Consider the following 23,135-nt stretch of genomic DNA (forward strand, 5'->3'; position numbering starts at 1 on the left):
TTCCCAAAAGCCTATCTCTTTCAACAAATTTTTCACAAGGGAGTCAAAGGTAATCTCTTTGAGGTTTCCATTCACTTGCAATGACTCAAGAAAATTTGAATAAGTGGGATAAGGTGCCTTAACAAAAGCTATAAGAGGAAAGTCTAGTTCAACATTAGTGACTTTGATATCATTCATAATAGGTCTTACTTCTAATGCCAAAGCAAGAGGATCATCATTTTTTAATTCAAGGCTGAACAATTTAATCATCAATTGGACAACTTCAAGTTCAGAGTGTGAGTCATAGAGTTCCTTCAACTTTTGTAAGGCTTCAAAAGCATTTGAAAATGGTGAAATATGGAAACTCACCTCTTCATTTACAGATGTTGTAATCAATGCATAGGCCTTGATGTTCTTGTTTTCCCAAATGGCGAATTCCTTGTCTGAGGTAGGCTTTGCAGGTTCATTATCTCCTTCTCCTACACAAACTCATTTCCATAGCTCATTGAAAATGGGAGTGTGTTTTATCTTCCACGACCGTTTTGGATAGTTCTCTTTCCCAGAGAGAACTACTCCAACTATAGATATCGATGAATGCGTTTAAAAATACTTTGCTGCCATATATATATATATATATATATATATATATATTGTACTTCTGGTGGAAAAAAATGCAATTTTTGTGGTAAGAATGCACTTCTAGTGTAAAAAAAAAGTGCAATCTGATAGTTATGGGACAGAGGTAATTTTTCGGGCAGTTGTTATAAGGGGGAGGTTATATGTGGGGGAGGGAGCATATGTCGCTTTTAATGTAGTGGGTCAGGATGACTGGTGAGGAGAGTTTCAATTGGACTTTGCAGTGATATATGTATGGAGGCTAAGGGATTAACATGTGTATGGAGGTCGAGGGATTAACCTGTGTAGGGAGGGTCGATTGTATGCCAAGGAATTGAAATGGGAGGGTCACGTATGGCCGCGACAACATAGTAGGGATGGGACCACAGTGACCAAATGTATGGGAGCAAGGAATCGAGGTCACAAGGGAGGACCATTGAGCGTGGTGACACAGTGCGTAGGAGGAAGGGTGCCACAGTGCGTAGGAGGAAGGGTGTTGACTGTGCATAGGAACTGAGCAGATGTATATGAGGGATTATGGTGGAGAGGAGTGTTGGAGGAGAGGCATCATTTGGATTTGGAAGATGGGTGGGAGATGTGAACAGTCAAAACACTGGGAGTGGATTTATTAAAAACTGGGAGTGGTAGTAGTGTATGAAGAGCACAATGTGCAGGGCGTTGAGGGTGTTGTGGGAGCACAGTCGAGGGATCAGAGAATGTGAGGATCAGTGTTGAAGTGTGGTATGACTGTGGAGGCAGTGAAGAGTTGGGAGAGGGCCGAGAGGTCGAGGCTCGAGGGAGATATATTAACACATGATATGGAGGGGATGCGTATTGCAACGTTCAACGAAAGTAATTGCAGCATAACAATGCACTATCCTTCGCATAGTGTACCATCTCATTCAAGTGGAATATGCATTCAGGAAAACGGAGTGGAATATGCATTCAATACTAATGCAGGGCAATGAATATGGCAGAGGTGTCAGTTCTGCAAAATAGGAAGAACATACGCAAGAGGGAGTTACAAGGTAGAAAGGAAGCCAAAAATGGGGTTGGATCTAATACCATGTGAGGCCAGGAGGTAACTCCTCAAATAGAATTATGTTTATTCATTAAGATTACTCATGGTTATATACAAGAGGGAGAGACTCTTGGGCTTTACCTCCCAATGACTCTTTATTTTCCATTATTTAATATTTACATTATTTACAAATATTCACCCAATCCCAATGATTAGGTGTCAACAGATATAACACAGGTATTCATCAGAGATGTAGTGAGGTTGCATGGTTGTCCAAGGAAGATTGTGTCAGACAAGGATGCTAAGTTCACTTCCATGTTTTGGAAGAAGTTATTTGCATGTTTGGGTACAGAGTTTGCCTTTAGTACAAGTTATTGGAGGACATGTTGAGGATGTATGTGATGCATCAGCAGAGGAGATGGGAGGAATACCTTTCGTTGGTTGATTTTTCTTACAATAATAGTTATTAGGAGTCATTGAGGATGAGTCTGTTCGAGAGACTATATCGATGGAGTTGCAATACTCCCATCATTTGGAGTGATAAAGTGAACAAGGTGTTGATAGCACCAGAAATGTTGGCATATATGGAACAGGAAATGAAAGTAATCAAAAATAATCTAAAGGAAACACATGACAAACAGAAAAGTTACGCAAATCGAAATAGGATGTTTAAGGGTTTCATGTTGGGGAACAGGTATACTTGCGCATCAAGCCTAAGAAGATCTCCTTGAGGTTTAGATCATGTGCCAAGCTAGCACCTCAGTTTTGTGGACTTCTCAAGATTATTGAAAGGATTGGACCAGTATCCTATCGACTTGCATTGCGTCTGATAATGAAAGTCCAAGATGTTTTCCATGTGTCATTTCTTAAGAAGTATGTCAAAGATTTTGATCATGTGATTGAATGGTATATATTGCATGTGGAGCTAGAAGGAGAATTCTAGCTAGAACCTAAGTGTATTTTGCAGAGAAAGATGCTCATGCTCTGGAATTAAGCAATCAAGCAAGTTAAAGTGTAGTGAAAGAACTTTGGGCCCGATGAAGCTACATGGGACATGGTTGATCAGATGCGGCCTATGTATCATTCTCTATTTGCTGCTTGAGAAAATGATTTTTGCATATGCTTTGGTGTGATGTTTTGGTATATGTATATATGTATATGGATGTAAATACCACCATGAGTTGTGTTATAAATCTCCAATAAACAGTATGGATGTCATGTTGTTATGATTGTCATGTTGTTATGTTTCTCATGTTGGTTTTCTTCTCAACAGGATGATCATTTTAAATATTGCATCGATCTAAGTTATAAAGCTCCATGGGAAGTATGTTATGTTTTTCAGTGGTCTTATTGGTTGTAGGTATCATTGAACATCGAGGAGGGTGTCCCCCCAAAGGGGATGGTTCTATAACAAACCTGGTCAAAAATCCATGTAATAAAGTTAATAAAGGAAAAATAATAACCAAGGTCATGGGACACTTATTCCAAGTTGAATGCTGGGAAAAAACATCCCAGTGTGAGTGTTCATTTGGTTTAATATGGCTAAGGAAATGGCAAAGGCTTTGGAAAGGAAAAGTTGCATTAATTGACATTTTATTTATGAAAAAATGGAAATTAGGAGAAAAAGAAGGTGAAAGGTCACAGGTTTCATGTGAAGAGGAAAATGAAGGAAAATAATGGAAAATGAAAAAAATAAAGGCCTCATTAATAAAAAGGCTTATGAAGATCAATTCACAACCTTTTCTCAGTTCAGTTTTGGAGTTCTCTCTCTATTCTCTCTCTCTCATACTCTTGGACACTTAGAGTATTCTTGGAGCACTCTAGCATTGGAGGAATGAAGACAAAGGAAGGACAAGAAATCAAGAGGAAGCAAAAGGTCAATTAAGGAATAGTAGGATCCAGTGGCTACAACGAGATTACTTACAAGTATTAAGTTTCATGTATGGTTTCCTTGCTAATTTTGGCATGCATGTGTGCTTTTAGTTCTCTTGTTATCATTGGTATGGGTTTTGCTAGGTGTGAAAGTGTTCTTTTTAGCCTTGCCTTGCCATTTCTGAATAACCTTGGTGTGATGGGTTTGTAACAACCCTAGTTAAAATTCCATGTAATAAAATTAATAAAGGAAAAATAATAACCAAGGTCATGGGACACATATTCCAAGTTGAATGTTGGGAAAAACATCCTAGTGTAGGTGTTCATTTGGTTTATTGTGGCTAAGAAAATTGGAAGAGGCAAATGCTTTGGAAAGGCATGAGGCATTAATTAGCATTTTATTTATGAAAATAATGGAAATTAGAAGAAAAGGAAGGTGAAAGGTCACAAGTTGCATCTGAAGAGGAAAATGAAGGAAAATAATAGAAAATTGAAGAAAATAGAGGCCTCATTAATAAAAAGGTTTTTGAGGATTAGTTGATACCTTTTTTGTCAGTTGAGTTTTGGGAGTTCTCTCTCTCTCACTCTTAGAAACTTAGCGCATTCTTGGAGCATTCTAGCATTGAATCAAGAAAAGAAAATGAATGACAAAGAAGAAAAAGGGAGGAAAAGATCAATCAAGGAGGAGCAGGATAAAGAGGCCACAACGGGATAGCTTGAAGGTATCAATTTGCATGTGTGATTTCCTTGCTAGATTTTACATGCATGGTACATGCATGTGAGCATTTGATTCTCTTGTTGTCATTGGCATGAGTTTTGCCAGGTGTGACAATGATTTTCAGCCTTGTCTTTCCATTTCTAAATAGCCATGCTGTGATGGGTTCTCTTTTATTTAGTTAAGTTGGATTGTCGAATGGTTTCAAAGCTAAGTGAGGTGGTCTCTGAAGAAGAACACAAGGCCTAGGAATCCCTTGACCGGAGAAGGTGTGATTGTAGTAAAGCCAAAATTTGTGTACCTTTGTGGGCATAGGAATCCTCGACTGGTGAATGGCGGGTTATATAGTAAATCCTAGAGGTTTGTGCCCTCGATGAGGCCTAAGAATCCTCAACTGGTGAATGACAGGATATACGGTAATTCCGAGAGGGTGGAGTCTCGATTAGGTCTATGAATCCTCGACTGGTGAATGGCGAGATATACGGTAAATCCTAGAGCCTAGGAGGTAGACAAATTCCTCACGTTGTAGGTGGAGAAATTTGGTGGCCTAGTGATCTAGTGGATATTGCGGTAAAGTTTGAGGAAACTTGAATTGGTTTTTTAGTGAGTCCCACATTCATGCTTAGAATATGGCACGGGGATGATTGACCGAAACAAAGATTTGGTTCAACCAATATATGGTCGGGTGGTTTGTGGAAGTCCTGAACCTGTTTGGCTTGTGCATTCATTAATAAGAGCTCTTTCTCCTTGGTATTTCATGTGTAAATATACTGTTTGAAATGTGATTCTTATGGTTATTATATCCTTGTTATTTTTGTTGGTTATATGCTGGTTATGAGTATGTTTTATGACAGACTTGATGTATGGATCTCATCATGTTTTGATTTGCAAATGAATTTACAATGAATATATGACCTAATAGATGATAATTCAACTATTGTGATAGAGCAAAAATGTTTCTTTATGAATCTCAAATAAGTATGAGACCCCTATGCTCATATATGTTGTTATGACCTATAGATTACATATTCGTAACATGTTTGACGAAATCACTGTCATGGCTAGTAAGAGTTAGATAGAGTATTTGTACCAATGATTGCATTAGTAGTCTTATTCCATTGTTATTTATCATTTCTGAAAGTTTCATGAAGTTATGGGAAGTGGCCTGAGTCTTGGCCCTGAAAAAGTGGCACAAAATTCGGGGTTGGCAACGACTGGAAGGCCTTAGTAGCATGCATGGCTTGTCACAGGGAGCAGCTAAGTGTCCAAATCAGTGAAATGTCAAGTTGTCTTAGGGGTTGGTCACCTGGAAATGTTGGTTGGCTCCTGAAGGTTATGTAGCATGTGTGGAAGGTCAGAATTTTGTCGATTCCACTTTCTTGACTGTACATGGGGAGTTGAATCACATCATAGTAGCCTCTCATCACACATTTATGCCAGCGGGCTAGTTAACTTGGGTAAATGTGGAAGGAGGGTGTTACAGAATGGTATCAGATCAAGGTTCACACCTTAGATTGGATGGGTCGTGTGCATTGGACATGCGTACATATCGATTTCATATGTGTTCTCCATGCTTGTGGTCTATGTTCCTTTTGTGTATGCATGGTGTTGATCATGGTTGCATTTGTGTCATCATGTGAAAGTTGATGGTGTTGTTCTTGGAATTTTTTGTCGTGAGTTTATGTCGATAATGCATTGGCTATGCATGTCATTGCTTATATGTTGTTATGCACACATGAACATGGTTATAGTTGTGCATGAAATCACGGTATGTGGTTGGTATGGTCATGCATGGTAACTGGAAATGGTTGAAATGATGTTTATGTATTGATATCATTATGATTATAAATGTATTGTGCTAATCTGGTTGATCTTGCAAACGAGATATCCTCCACTAAACTATACTGAGGTATGTTGATTATGTTATGTTTTTGTTTTAGCTAACATAGTATGCTTGCAGGAATAAGATCAAAGATGACTAGCAAGATGGTATACTACAGTTCACGAGACTCTCCCTATGGAGTAGATGAGAAACGTGGTGGTGGACACTATTCTGATATAGTAGACACATTGAGAAGTTTGAAGGCAGAAATAAAAATTTGCAAAGCAGACAATGACAGAATCATATAGACACAGGAGAAACAAGAAAAAGTTAATGTCGTAATTATTCAAAGTTTGTTATAATTGCAGAGACAGGGACCGCTTAGGATCAATCATGGGAAGCAGGACATAACTAATGGGGCATATGGAATTAGGTCTCATGGTTGGCATAGGTCATATAAGGATGACATGATTCGAGATGGAAGGCTCTTGGATATTCTAAAGAGGAGAGGTGATGGACACATGTTCTATTCTAATTTTGGTTCTAATAGACACTATGATCACCATCATTATCATCCTTACAGGAGGAGTGATAGGGGATATTTTCCAAATGAGTTCAAGAAAGTGAAGCCACCTACCTATGATGGAGATTTGAAGAAGCCGGAGGATGTAGAAGCATGGTTACTTGGGATGAAGAAGTTATTTGAGTTACATGAATACACAGAGAATATGAAGGCCCAAATAGATATATTTGGCCTCAAAGGGAAAGCAGATATCCAGTGGAAAGATGTGAAACAAGCTAGAGACATCAGGATAGAAGACTTGAGTTGGCATGAATTCAAGAGAATTTTCAGGAAGAACTACTTGTCAGAAAGGTAGTAGGATAGTAAAGCCAAGGAATTTTGTGAGCTAAAGATGGGATCGATGAAAAATGAGGAGTACATGACTAAGTTCCTAAAGTTATTGAGGTGTGTACCATATCTTAAGGATGAAAAAGCCAAAGTTCAGAGATTTGTCAGTGGATTTCCATTAGCATTTAGAGATCGGATTAAGTATGATGAGTCTTAGTCGCTTGAGGAAGTCATTGGGAAATTGAAGCATTGTTATGAGCAATAAAAGCGCAAGACAAAATCTCAGCAAGGTTGGAAAGGGAAAGACAGAGGTAAAAGAAAATGGAAGTCGAAAAGAACAAGGCCTGAGGATGCAGGTGAGAAATAAAATATTGCACCTTACAAGAAGTTTAATGGGTCACACCATTGAGGGCGGTAGAATAAAGGTGACGGTATAGAATGGTTGCAGTGTTGGACATGTGGTAAGGAGCATATTAAGAGGGATTGTCCGCAGAATCAAGTTGGTAGGCCTCAGATTTACAGTGCACAGAAAGCGCAGATTGTTGGGGATGTTGGGCAAAGTATTCCTTGTATCTATTTAGCATTGGATAACAAGGAGATGGATCACCAGGCAATTGTTATCGAGATGGAAGGTAAGATTTATGATCAAGTTGTTTCTATTTTGATTGACCCTGGATATAATTATAGTTATGTTAGTCGTGACCTGGTAGATAAGTGTGGTTCGAATAAAGAAGTGCATGCAGAATCCTGGTTAGTGCAGTTGGCTATAGGTACAAAGAATAAAGAGTATCATTGGGTAAGAGCTTATGCATTCGAGTTGAATGGTATGCCTGCCTCAGCACATTTGAATGTAATTTTCGTTGGGATCATATAGTATGCATATGGGTATGGACTAGTTGTATCTTCATAGGACCAAAGTCAATTATTATGACAAGGCCATTGAGTGCTTGGATGACAATGGAGAACAGAGAGTCTTGAAGGGTAAGAAGAATGAAACATCAGTTAGAATGGTGACAACTATGCAAGCAAAGCACAGTCGCAGAAAAGGGTGTGTTATTTGCAGTACACATTTCTAGTGATAAAGGTAAGGATGTTGATGACGCGTAGGTATTGAGAAGGTACCTAATCTTGCAGCAATTTTAGGATGTATTTCCCACAGAAATTTCAATTTTATTACATCATAGAGAGGTGGAATTTTCCATTGAGTTGGTACCAAGTGCAGCACCAACATCAAAGGCACCATACAAGATGAGCACTACAAAGTTAGTAGAGTTAAAGTTTCAGTTGAAGGAAATGCTTGACAAAGGATATGTTAGGCCAAGTGTATTGGCATGGGGTGCACCAGTGTTGTTTGTGAAGAAGAAAAATGGTAATCTCAGGCTATGCATTGATTACAAATTGTTGAACAATGTGACCATAAAGAACATGTTTCCGTTGCCGATGATTGATTACTCGTTTGATCAGTTGAAGGGAGCAGCAGTGTTCTCAAAGATCAATCTAAGATCCGGATATCATCAGATACGCATTAAAGAAGAGCACATTTACAAGACAACTTTTTGGACTGGGTATGGGAATTATAAGTTTGTTGTAGTTTCATTTGGTTTGACTAATACTCCAACTACTTTTATGTGCTTGATGAATATTGAGTTGTGTCGTCATTTGGACAAGTTTGTTATTGTATTCATTGATGAGATCTTGATATATTCTAAATATGAGGAAGAGCATGATGAGCACTTAGCAACAGTTTTAAGATTACTGAGAAAGCATCAGTTGCATGTCAAGCTTAGCAAATGCAGTTTCTTTCAGATAGAGGTACATTACTTGGGATGTTTCCAAGGAAGGCATAACAGTGGATCCAAAGAAGATAAGAGCTATCATGGAGTGGGAAGATGAGGTAATATCATTTATGGGGTTAGCAAGTTATTATAGGAGGTTCATCAAGAACTTCTCTCGAATTGCATATCATATTACATCACTGCAAAGGCAAGGTGAGAATTTTGAATGGATAGAGGAATGTGCAGCCAGTTTTGAGCAATTGAAGCAGTTGTTAACAAATGCTCCAATGTTAAATAGTGCATATATGGAAAAAGAGTTTGTGGTGTGTACAGACGCTTTCAAGAGAGGACTTGGTGGAGTCCTAATGCAAAAAGGTCAGGTAGTATGCTAGGAGTCACGAAAAATGAATGAGCATGAGAAAAAGTATCTGACTGAGTTGGCAGTGATCATCCATGCATTGAATATGTGAAGACACTATCTTCTTGGTAGGAGGTTTGTATTGATAAGTGATCACAGTGAATTGAGATACTTGTTTGACTAGCCTAAACTGAATGCCATAAAATCTAGATGGTTGACCATGATTAGTGAGTTTGACTTTGAGATTAGGTACATCAAGGGCAAGGCAAACAGGGTTGTAGATTCTCTTAGCAGGAGGATATAGGTGAATCATATAACAACTATGAGTTCTTATGGGAAAAAATTACATGATCAGATCTTACATGCAGGACAATAAGACGACAGGTACATGGAGCTTATGCACATGTTACATCAAGGTACAGGTGATCAAGAGGTGGACTATCATCTTACAATAGATGGTTTGGTCATATTCAAGGACATGATTTATGTGCCGAATGATAGTGAGCTCAAGAAGACTATCTTTCGAGAATTCCATGCAAAACCGTATTCAGGGGACCCAGGATACCAGAAGACATTGACAACAGTGAATAAGTTTTATCATTGGCTGAATCTAAAGAAGGAGGTGGCAGATTTTGTGGTTATATGTTGGACTGTCAGCAGGTGAAAGAAGAATGTGAGGATCCAAGTGGACTACTATAGCTAATTCTGATTCCAAAGTGGAAGTGGTAGGTCATATCAATGGACTTCATCAAAGGTTTGTTGAGGACATCTAGACAACATGATTTCATCATGGTTGTGGTGGACATGTTAACAAAGGTAGCGCACTTCATTCCAATAAAATATATGTATTCGTCTAGTGATGTGGCACAGGTATTCATCAACGATGTAGTGAGGTTGCATGGTGTTCCAAGGAAGATTGTGTCAGACGGGAATGTTAAGTTCACTTCCAAGTTTTTGATGGAGTTGTTTGCAGGTTTGGGGACAAAGTTGACCTTCAACATAGCTTATCATCTGCAGACAAAGAGGGTCAACAGGATATCATAGGACATGTTGAGGATTTATGCGATGCATCATTAGAGGAGATGGGAGGGGTACCTTTCATTGGTTGAGTTCGCTTATAATAATGGTTATTAGGAGTCACTGAGGATGAGTCTGTTTGAGACACTCTATGGGCGGAGTTGTAATACTCCCATCAGTTGGAGTGATCCAGTGAACATGGTATTGATAGGATCAAACATGTTGGCAAAGATGGAACATGGAATTTAGGTTATCAAGAAGAATATAAAGGCAGCACAGGACAAACATAAAAGTTATACAGATCGGAACAGGTTGTTTGAGGTTGGGGAATAGGTGTACTTTCACATCAAACCCAAAAAGAGCTCCTTAAGGATTGGATCATGTTTCAAGATGGCACCTCGGTTTTGTGGACCTTTCAAGATTTTTGAAAGGATTAGACAAGTAGCTTATCGACTCGCACTGCCTCCAACAATGAAAGTCCGTGATGTTTTCCATGTGTCATTGCTTAAGAAGTATGTTAAAGATGTTGATCATGTGATTGATTGGTTTGTATTGCAAGTGGATCCAGATGGAGAATTCTATTCGGAACCTCCGTGTATATTGCAGAAAAAGATGCTAATGCTCTAGAATTGAGAAATCGAGCAGGTTAAAGTGCAGTGGAAGGAATTTGGGTCTGAAGAAGCTACATGGCAAATAGCGGATCAGATGCGGGCTATGTATCCTTCTCTATTCATTGGTTGAGCGAATTTTTTTGGTATATGTTTTGGTGTGATGTTTTGTTATATGTATATATGTATATGGATGTAAATACCGCCATGAGTTGTGTTATAAAGTTTCAATAAGCAGTATGGGTGTCATATCGTTATGGTTGTCATGTTGTTATGTTTCTCATGTTGGTTTGATTCTCAATAGGTTGATCATTTTAAATACTGTAAGGAGCTAAGTTATAAAGCTTCGTTGGCAGTGTGTTTTGATTTTCAATAGTCTTGTTGGTTGTAGGTGTCATTGAACACCAAGGACACCTATAACAGCGCTGGTCAAAATTCCATGTAATAAATTTAATAAAAGAAAAATAATAATTAAGGTCATGGGACATGTATTTCAAGCTAAATGTTGGGCAAAACATCCTAGTGTTGGTGTTCATTTGGTTTATTGTGGCTAAGAAAATTGGAAAATGTAAAGAATTTGGAAAGGCATGAGGCATTTATTGGCATTTTATTTATGATAATAATGGAAATTAAGAGAAAATGAAGGTGAAAGGTCACAGGTTACATGTGAGGAGGAAAATGAAGGAAAATAATGGAAATTTGAAAAAAAATAGAGGCCTTATTAATAAAAAGACTTTTGAGGATCAATTGGTACATTTTTTGTCAATTTAGTTTTAGGATCTCTCTCTCACATGCTTGGACAATTAGAGCATTCTTAGATCATTCTAACATTGGATCAAAAAAAGTAAAGGAAGGGTAAAGAAGGAAAAGAGAAGCAAATATCAAGCAAGGAGGAGCGGGATCAAGCGGCTACAATGAGATTATTTGTAGGTATCGATTTGTATGTGTGATTTCCTTGCTATATTTGGCATACGTGGTACATGCATGTGAGTATTTTGTTCTCTTGTTGTCATTGGCATGGGTTTTTCTAGGTGTGACAATGATTTTCATCTTTGCCTTTCCATTTCCAAATAGCCATGGTGTGATGGGTTCGCTTTTATTTGGTTAAGTTGGATTGTTGGAAACTGAGTGAGGTGGTCTCTGAAGAACACAAGGCCTAGGAATCCTTTAATCGGAGAAGGTGGGATTGTGGTAAAGCCAAAATTTGTGTACCTATGTGGGCCTAGGAATCCTCGACCGGTGAATGGTGGGATATGCGGTAAAGCATAGAGGTGTGTTCCTTCGATGAGGGCTAGGAATCTTCACCTAGTGAATGGCAAGATATAAAGTAAACCCTGGAGGGTGGAGTCTCGATTAGGCCTATGAATCCTCAACCGGTGAATGGAAAGATATATGATAAAGCCTAGAGACTAGGAGGTAGACAAATTCCTCACGGTGTAGGTGGAGAAATCCGGTGGCATCCATGCTTGTTTAAGGCCTAGTGATCTGATGGGGATTGTGGTAAAGAGTGAGGAAACTTGGATTGGTTTTGTTGTGAGTCCCGCATTCATTCTTGGAATATGGCACAGGAGTGATTGGCTGAAAGAAATATTTGGTTCAACCAATCTATGGTCGAGTGGTTCGTGGAAGTCCCGAACCTGGTTGGCTTATGAATTCATTAATAAGAGATCTTTTTCCTTGGTATTTCATGTGTAAATATATTGGTTCATATGTGATTCTTATGGTTGTTATATCCTTGTTATTTATGTTGGTTAGATGTTGGTTTTGATTTGAAAATGAATGTACAATGAATATATGACCTAATAGATGATAATGCAGTTATTGTGATAGAGCAACAATGTTTCTTTATGAATCTTAGATAAGTAACGAGCCCCTATGCTCAGATATGTTGTTTGACCTGTAGATTACATATTTGTGACATCTTTGAATAAATGTTTGTCATGGATAGTAGGGGTTAGATCAAGTACTTGTACCAATGGTTGCATTAGTAGCCTTATTCCATTATTATTTATTATTTCTGAAAGTTTCATGAAGTTTTGGGCAGTGGCCTAAATCCTGGCCCTGAAAAAGTGGCACATAATTAATGGTCACTAGCTCAGGACTAGTTGAAATAGTCTAATCATTGGCATGCCTTGTTGTGGGAGCGACTGAAAGGCCTTAGTCGCATGCCTGGCTTGTCATGGGGAGCAGCTAAGGGTCCAAATAAGTGAAATGTCAAGTTGTCTCACGGGTTGGTCACCTAGAAAGGTTGGTTCGCTCCCAAAGGTTCTGTAGCATTCGTAGAAGGTCATAATGGTTTTGTTTTGTCGATTCCACTTCCTTAATTGTACATTGGGAGTTGAATCCCATCATAATATCCTCTCGTCACATGGTTACCCCATCAGACCGATTAACTTGGGTAAATGTGAGAGGAGGGTGTTAAAGGGGTTCTCTTGTTTTGGTTGAGCTGGATTGTCGGGTGGATTTGAAGCTGAATGGGGTGGTCTCAAGATTGATCACAAGGCTTAGGAATCTCAGGGTGGGATATATAGTAAAGCCCCTAGGAATCCCTTGACCAATAATGGCGGGATACATAGTAAAACCTAGAAGGTGGTGACCTCATAGGCCTAGGAATCCCTTGACCGATAATGGCGGGATACACAGTAAATACGAAAGGTTGAGACAGACAAATTCCTCATGCTTTAGGTGGAAATATCTGGAGGCATCCATGCTTGTATAGGTCTAGTGATCTGGTGGGATTGCAGTAAAGCCTGGTTGTATTGATGAGGGTTTCATACCTAGGAATACTTTGGTGGGATATACAGTAAATCTTGAGGAAACCCTGGTTGGTTTTGTTTTGAGTCCCACATCCATGCTTGGAATATGGCACGGATGTGAGTCGTTGAAAGAAAGATTTGGTCCGGCCTAATATATGGTCAGGTGGTTCGTGGAAATCCCTAACTTGGTTGACTTATGAATTCATTAATAAGAGCTCCTTCTTCTTTGGTATTTCATGTGTAAATGTATTTGTTCATGTGGTCTTATGGTTGTTATGTTGTTGGTATTTCTGTTGGTTATATGTTGGTTATAAGTATGGTTTATGACATACTTTGGTTATGGCTCTCATCATGATTTGATTAGTACATGAGATGTGAATGAATATATGACCTAATAGATGATAATGTAGCTATTGTGATAAGGCCCCAATCCTTCATTACAAATCTCAAATAAGTATAAGACTCTTATGCTCAGATATGTTGTTATGACATGTATATTTCATATTTGTGATATGTTTGATGAAATGTATGTCATGGCTAGTAGGGGTCCGATCAATTCCTTGTACCAACGTTCGCATTAGTAGATTTAATTCATGGTTATTTAACATTTCTAGAGGTTTCATGAAGTTCTAGGCATTGGCCTGAGTTCTTTCCCTGAAAAAAGTGGCACAAAATCTGGGGTCATTGGCACATAATTGCCTGAAAAAGGCCATACTCACTGGCATGCCTTGTTGTGGGAACGACTGGAGGGCCTCAATCGCATGCATGGCTTGTCATGGGAACGACTAGGGGTCTAGCTCAACAAAAAGACAAGTTGTCTCAGGGGTTAGGCACCTGGAAGGGTTGGTTGTCTCCTGAAGGGTTTGTAGTTCCCGAGTAAGGTCAGATTGGGTTTGTTTTGTCAGTTCCACTTCATTAACTATACATGGGGAGTTGAATCACATCATAATAGCCTCTCGTTACATGTTTGCCCCAGTGGACCAATTAGCTTGGGAAAATGTGGGAGGAGAGTGTTACAATTTGATTTGTTAATTGTGTGTTTCCTCCTAATTTCGCATCCTCCTAAGTCAAGGTTTTTCAAGTGTCGTCATTTAACCATTCAAAAGTATTTGAGTTAATAAGTTGTGGTTAGGTGAACTCATGATCTTTTTTACACTTGGTAACTTGCCTTATAGTCATACACACACTCAAAAGGCACACAAAAGCGAAAAAAGAAAGCAAAATCACAAAAATCTCTCACAAAAGCAAAAAGGACACTTATAGATGATGAAGGCTTGCACTTAAAGAAATTGCACTTCTTCAGGTCGAAGGAATGCGCCCTACTTGGCTGCACTCTTTCAGGTTGAGCAAGTGTGCCCTACCTGGGCGCACTCCTTTGTGACAAAGACTTACGCCCTATCTAGATGGATGCATGATCCAACTTGTTGCTTGAGGGCGCACTCCAAGAAAATAGGAACCACCTTAACTCCTTAATTGATCCTTTCATCTGATGACAAATGGCACTCATGCATGAGTTAGTTTTGCATGTTGATCTCTTTAAATAAACTCAGCTAATCATTCCCTCGTCATCATTTCATCTGAGCGTACACCTGGAAGATCATCAAACCTTTCATAAACCAGTGCAGCAAGTTTGCATGCTCAAATCTTTACTGCTTTTCATTATTTCACTATCAAATCTTTCTTTATTTGTAGTCGATTTCTTGTTTTGCAATGTGTTTGCTGGCATTTTAGTTGGATCTTCATGTTACGAATGTTCATTTACTGTCGTATGCAAGAAACCTTTCACATTCCTAAAACTTTTCATCTTCCACCATGTATGCGACGACAGCTTATATAGCCTTGCATATCATTCCTCTCCTATATTAGCATCAAATTCCACTTTCTGTATTTTTTTCTGGGCTCTTTTCAGGAAGAGTGCACTCCCTAAGCTCGAAGCTCCTTCAATCTCGAAAATTGCACCCTATTCAACCCAGTTTTCTTCCTAGGTGCATGGGTGCATCACGAAGGCCCGAAACTTTTCCCTTCAGCTCTTTAGAGTGCTACATTGTGCCTTCTTATCCTTAGGGCACATGGGTGCATCACGAATGCACGAACCTTCATCATTCATCCCTTCAACAAGCGACAATGTGCACTCCTTTGTCTTGAGTGAGTTGGCACACATGGAAGACCCGAAGCTTCCTTTTCCTCATCCTTCGTCAAATCAGCATGTGATAGTGCACCCTATTTGTCTCCCAGGGTGCATGGGCCAATAGGGAAGCCATGAAGCCGCCTTGTCTCATTCCTTCAACCCTTTAGGGTGCTATAGTGCACCCTAGCTGATTTTTGTCTCTTTCTTGAGCACATTAGCACATATGAAGCCCCGAATGACCATGCATGTCTCTTCGTGCTTCGAGAGTGCACCCTCCTAGTTTGCATGTGTATTTTTGTTTGCATGCAAGTTATTTTTGGTTTTCATTCATAGTTTTTCATGCTCTATCATCTGTGGTGACTCTTTGAATGTGATTTACAAATATTGTTGCATAGTTAGTTGTTTTAAGCTTATCTTGTCGTTGTGAGTGTAATTCCACAAACAGGTGTCTATGCTACAAGTGTTACCACTATGTCGTCACCTATCGAAGACATGTTGCCGTGCAAAGTAGCCTCTAAAGAACTCTTAGGAGCAAACATTGATTATCTGCTTGAAGTTGCAAAGTTCAATATTCCTATATATGCAAACACTCAGTGTTTTATTGACAAGATGACAAAGGTTACCTGGAGCAAGATCTACAACACGTTCATGCAGGAGACATTTCCTGAGGACTTAAAAGATGTGCATGCATATATAAACATTAAGAATTCTAGAATACACAGGATCACATGCAGATATTTGGTCATGCCATGTGCTAAAGCTATTGAATGGATAATTACACATGGATGACTCAGACCTTGTGCTACGCAATGAAAGTGGTGGACACCTCGCCACCTATTATGGTGAAGATATGCAAATGTATTATAAGATGATCAAGCCCAATGAATATGCAAATGATTCCTTTTACACAAGTTGGGCTAACCTCAACATGACCGATGTTATTAAACAATTGTGTCGAGAACCCGCCAAGTTTTGCCATCGCCCAATAGTAGTTTATCCGATAAATATCTTAAGAGACGAATATCAGTATTTGATAGTCATGTATTTTCGGATGTTTGAGCGCAGGAACGTTGAGGAATTCCAAGAGAATTAAATATATACGCTCAATCTGGTGGTGAACCATGGAAAAGCTTCTAATTGGGCGGATATATTATCATTTGAGTTGCAGCGACAGGTGGGCTAGGGAAAAGCATCTTTGCAAGCAAATCAAGCTCCAGAATTTTACATGTCTGCATATCTCTTGGATAGTATCTATGTACAATATTCATTCCCAAAGTTGTATTGGAATTGGACTCCTAAAGAGAAGTCCTGAGTTTATGTCCACTACAGCGTGTTATCATAAGGAAGCTTCAGAGGTGCGTATGAAAAATTGGTCGAATACTTTGCAATCATCTTTCGCCTGATATTCAAGACCGATCTTCTATACATGACAGATCAAGTGGAGTCTCTTCAAGAAATTGCACACTGGTTTGTAGCTCCCGAGGGAACTTACATCAGATGCTTCAGATGTCAAACAACCCCTCATCTTATGTCGTAATATGTGACAAACAAGGTGGTCATGCAATAGGTGGAAAATCAACTGGACAAGGGACTATCAAGAACCCTACACGGGAGGAAGAGAGCCCCTTGGCCCATTTTTGCATTAAGGATCAAATTATATGAACTAAAAAGTCACGGGATATTGGCAGTTGAAACTGAAGAGCTAAACCACCTACACTTCGCCACCAAATATTTCCATGCATATGATCCTAGGAGAATTATCAGGCAACATTGTGAAAGGATCGAACATAATACAAGGTATTCATCAATATGCTAATGAAAGGATGAAAAGATAAAGAACTAGTATAATGCCAAAATGAAAACACATCCAGCCATGAATACCAGTTCACCTCACAATCCTCCAGCTCAGTACTTGCAGGAGCGGGAACAGGATTCAAAGGAAGAAACATCGCCTCAAGTATAGAAGTTAGCTCCCTGAAAAAGGATCAGGTACTCATTAAGTGAGAGTAGGAGAAAATGGAAAGTTGATCCTTTAAATATAGGAGCTACACAAATAAAACCAGAGAGGAGAGAAGGAGAAGAAGAGGAGAGCAGGAAGAAGAATGAGTTGTTTGAGAAGCAACTGGTAGAAGAAGAGGAGAGGAGATAGATAGAGGAAGAACAACAACAACAGTCTCAAGAGGAGGAAGCAACGCAAAGGTTGGAAGAAGAACCGCTGACTCATGAACTGGAGGAGTAGTATGAGGAAGAAGACACCATCTAGCCCATGGATGATGAGCCCAGTACTCCAGGTGAACAACCACTCATAGGAGGACATCTTCCATTCAGAGAGATGGGGATTACACCTCCACCAGCAGACAGAGTCACAAATGTTTGCAGCATAACATTTGATCAACTAAAGAAGAGGATCATGCAACAAAGGCATAGGTACTTTCCCAATGATCCTCAGAACCTAGTCTCAGTAGTGACAGAAAAGGTGATCACCTCCAACACTAGAAGAAATTTTAGGCCTGTTATGGTGACAAATGTTGCATTCGCTACAGTGACACAAGATAACTCAAAGTATTTTCTAAATGAGAATGTTAGGCTAAGAAGATAACTTGTTGCGGTGAAGTAATAGGTAGAGCATCTTGTAATAGAGAACCAACGACTGTCATCATGGAAATTCAGTTCTGCAGAGTGGCACTGAGAAATGCTAGAAGAGCTAAGACCAATGGAAGATACTATGGCATGACTATACAATGAGATGATACTTATACAGCAAGTCATGGCCCCTCTCATCGGAATTCAGAAGAATGCGCAGGAAGTAGTGAAACTCTTGAAGATAGCAACCAGAGCAGTTGATCAGATGCAGGAGTGGACTGCGAAATATCCAAATGCTCCGCAGCACTTGGAAAAGAAGGACAAGATCGTCGCAGAGGTTGATAGAGTGCAGTTGAGACTTCACCTACAGAACTACTCACATCTTGGAGCACAGTGAGTTAACACCGTGGTTTCTTACAACCGACTACGTAATGGGTTTGAGTCTCTTACACAGAAGTGTGAGATGCCCGCCATCGAATCTTTTAAAGAAATCAGGGGTAGGGAGGTCATCTTTCAGGAGATCAAAGATTACATTGAAGAAATCAAGCAAGTAAAAAAACAAGAAGGCTTGGAAGTGACCAAAGATGTTATTCAACAGTATGCCTTTGCACCATTCAAAGCGCACATGAAACTTTCATGGTTGTGGAATAATGTTCAGTCAAGCTCCAAGAACATACTATCAGAAGCATTGGAGGTGAGGATGTGCTACAAAGGAGACTTACCAAACCGGATCGAAACTATTGCAAAGGAGTTCCAAGCATTGAAAACTTGTATCACAAATGAACTCCATGAAGAAACACATGATCTATCCATTTCATGAGTTTTGTCTTTTAGCAATTTTGTCTTATTAGGCCACCATCTCATGTGTAAATTGTCTTATGTAATAAATGTTATGTAATGAAGTCCAAGAGACACAAGTGGAATATGAATGGCCATATATTGGAATGTAATGGGTCATATTAGAATATGAATAGTCATAGAAATCAATGAGTCATGAGAAGCTCAAGAGTAATTGTATTTGTTATAAATAACTCCTCATAACTCAAACAACAAGCTTTTTGGGAACCAAGCGTTTTGTCGGGCTTTTGGAGGCCTAGCCTTAGTTTATCTTGTACTACATAGGAGATAGATTATTCTTTGGAGAAGCAAGTTGTGGTTTTGTCTTCCACTATTGGATATAGTGTGTCACTCATGTAACGATGTTCTTGGAATCTTACACCTATAATCAGATGCTCAATGCACCGACATTCCTTCATACATGTATCATGTATATAGTTGGACTATTCTGGTTATGTGTACGATATATGTCGTTTTATTTACATGTTATGTCAATGAACTATTTCATTGTTTGGTTATGGATGTTATTGAATGAATGTTGTTATGCTTCAACGATTGTTGTTTATTATGTGGACTAATATGCAGGTACACAACAACTCTTTCTCTTTACCTCGGGTCCCCCTTTAGGATAATACTATTACTTTTCTAACAGGTTGTAGAAATTCTCACTGTAGATTAATCTGATCATGCAATGTACTAATGAAAAATACTTAATCTAATTCTACAATCAAACTTGCAGAAGCTTAATCGATTTTGAGCAAGATCAAATAGAACACATATAACAGAGAAGAAGAATCAATACACATGAAACACATAAGAATACTCTGCGGAAAGCCTCAGCTAAAAACCCCGCTATCTATATTATCATACAAGTGGAAATATCTCAGGATTACACAAAGCTTTAGCTCTCAAGCGATCCAGCTCTTAGTACAATCCCTCACTGCTGCTCATAGACAAAATAGGCAACACATACGCCTTCTCCTCTATCCTCCAAGCCTCCTATTTCCTTGCGTTGTTTCTTTTGGGTGATCCTACTGTTACCAAGTGTAACACTGATCACTCACACTGATCTCACACCTTGTAAAACTGTGCAATCCTCAAGGAACCTTGTTCTTTCTGCATGCATGAGTTTCCTTTATAGGAGAAAACATGCAATTGATAATACAATGTCCCTATCTTTAATCTCAACTAGGTCTTTATCTGAATAGAGATGCATGAGTTATTTATGAGAGAATTTTTAGTTATCTGGAGTACACTAATTTGATGCATGCATGTATTAACTGATTGAACTCACAATTAGTTCCTCAAACAGTTTGGAACTAATTTAATTGGACATAACTCAATTAACTGAGCTAACTAATTACAACTCAAATACAACTCAATCTTATCTTCTTAATTAAAGGATAATCTCCTTAATTTAAGAGATAACTATTGCATGACTTCACAAAGACTTCTAGCTTGAATTTCTCCAACTAATTAACTCAAGATGAATTAATTAATTATTTTTCAAGCAGCTAGTGAGACTAAATTTGAATTTTAATTCAAGGACAAATTAAAATTGGAATATTCTGAATGCTATTTTTAGCATTTCTTGTTGCTATTCTCAACACTCCCTCTCAACAAGAAAGATATTCAACTTGATCCCGATCCTGAACCTTTGGAATGTTCTGCATGCAACACTTCTCTCTAGTGTTATTTCTCCAGCGACTCTAGAAACAAAAAATATCCAACCTGAATCAGTATGATGCATTTGTTATCAAAGTCTCATACTGTTATTGCCTCTGTCAACTGAAAAACTCTGCGCTTCTGTTGACTCTGTCTTTCTGCATTGTTGTCAATCCTTCTCTGCGCTCTTCAGTATCTGATTGCTCTAGCCTCTGTCACTTTGATCTCTGACTGCACCAATCCCACTGATTCCTCCTGCTACTATGTACTTTGAGCTCCCGTAGCAAAGTACGATCCATGAGATAAAACCTCTCAATGGACTCTGCCCAATTACAGCTTTCTTGAGACTATCACTTCACAACGCCCCACCTCACACCTGAAGGTATGGCTGCATGTGCTCCCTCTGCCCGCTTGGCTCGAAATTTCCCCCTACTAGAGGTCTCTGCATGAGTGGATGCCTCCACTCGGTCTCCTTTCAGCATCTCCAATTGTGGCTACTCCACAATTGTCTGAGACTTTTTCTGGATCTGCATGTTGAGAGGTAATTTACTCTCCCTCTCAACCACCAAGTCTCTAACATTTTCCTTGCTCCTCAAGGCTTTGCATGCATCTTGTACCTCAAGTGCATATAGGTTCTTGGCTAGCACACCAATCTGTTTCATCTTTCCTGTCGTCACGAAATTTTCTGGAAAATTAAAAAAAATAAATAAAATAAAAAAAACTGATTTTAAATCAGCGATATCTCCCCCATCCAAACTCCGATTCAGCCGAATTGTTTTTTGAATTCGGGTATTTTTTTGCAAGGAATCCAAATCAGCTATTTTTTTCTGAAAATTTTGCACAAAAATTTCCAGATTTGCTCTACAAACTCGCGGCCCAAATTTATTTATTTATTTTTTTTTTTTTTTTTTTACTTACTTCGAATTCTCTTCTTCATATACTATTCACAACTCCGATAAACTTTGCTCTGATACCATGTAGAAATTCTCACTGTAGATTAATCTGATTATACAATGTACTAAAGCAAAATACTTAATCTACTTTTACAATCAAACTTGCGGAAGCTTAATCGATTTTGAGCAAGATCAAACAGAACCATATAACAGAGAAGAAGAATCAATACACATGAAACATAGAGGAATACTTTAGGGAAAGCCTCAGCTAAAAACCCCGCTATCTATATTATCATACAAGTGGAAATTTCTCAAGATTACACAAAGCCTTAGCTCTCAAGCTATCCAGTGCTCAGTACAATCCCTCACTGCTGCTCATAGACAGAATAAACAACACATATGCCTTCTCCTCTGTCCTCCAAGCCTCCTATTTCCTTGCGCTGTTTCTCTTGGGTAATCCTACTATTACCAAGTGTAACACTGATCTCACACCCTGTAAAAATGCGCAATCCTCAAGGAACCTTGTTCCTTTTGCATGCATGAGTTTCCTTTATAGGAGAAAACATGCAACTGATATTACAATGTCCATGTCTTTAATCTCAACTGGGTCTTTGTCTGAATAGACATGCATGCAGTATTTATGAGAGAATCTTCAGTTATCTGGAATACACTAGTTTGATGCATGCATGCATTAACTGACTGAACTCACAATTAGCTCCTCAAACAGTTTGGAACTAATTTAACTGGACATAACTCAGTTAACTGAGCTAACTAATTACAACTCAATCTTATCTCCTTAATTAAGGGATAATCTCCTTAATTTAAGAGATAACTGTTGCATGACTTCACAAAGACTTCTAACTTGAATTTCTCCAACTAATTAACTCAAGATGAATTAATTAATTATTTTTCAAGCAGCTAGTGAGACTAAATTCGAATTTTAATTCTCAATTTTAATTCAAGGACAAATTAAAATTGGAATATTTTGAATGCTATTTTTAGCATTTCTTGTTGCTATTCTCAACACAAGTGGCTCGTTTCCTTCATCATTCACGTAAGTCTCCCTCGCACACCTTACATTGAGTGTCTCACAAAGCTCAAATTCTTGCTGACCCAAAGAGGTGTTGTGTTCTCTTATGTCTAATTGTAACGAAGGCATTTCTTGGAAATTCATTCCAACTGTGAGTGAACAGTATGACCAAATAGGACTCCTACACCAAACGGTGTGAGGTCTAGTTGAGACTTTACATCGGGGAGATCCCCTTAAAATGTTCTTGGAAATGCATTCCAACTGTGAGTGAACAGTATGACCAAATAGGACTCCTACACCAAACGGTGTGAGGCCTAGTTGAGACTTTACATCGGAGAAATCCCCTTAAAATGTTGGCAGAATCCACCGCCATCAACAAGTTCCCCGACCACTCCTATACCCAAAACACCCGTTCCAACTTTTCCAAGAAAACACCTACTCGAAAACACAACCCCAACTACGCTGCAAAACTTACAAAGACCCCAACCCTCATAATACAAGACACATTCACTAACTAAGACACAAGACTCCAAATTTGTATATCCACATAAAAACCACGCAGACCAAACTGCTCTAGAAACAATCGGACCAAAAGAGCATAGGGCATAACA

Source organism: Pinus tabuliformis, chromosome 2_2, assembly GCF_031772625.1.
Source record: "Pinus tabuliformis cultivar Carrire ecotype Pingquan chromosome 2_2, CPIR1, whole genome shotgun sequence".
Taxonomy (NCBI): Eukaryota; Viridiplantae; Streptophyta; class Pinopsida; order Pinales; family Pinaceae; genus Pinus; species Pinus tabuliformis.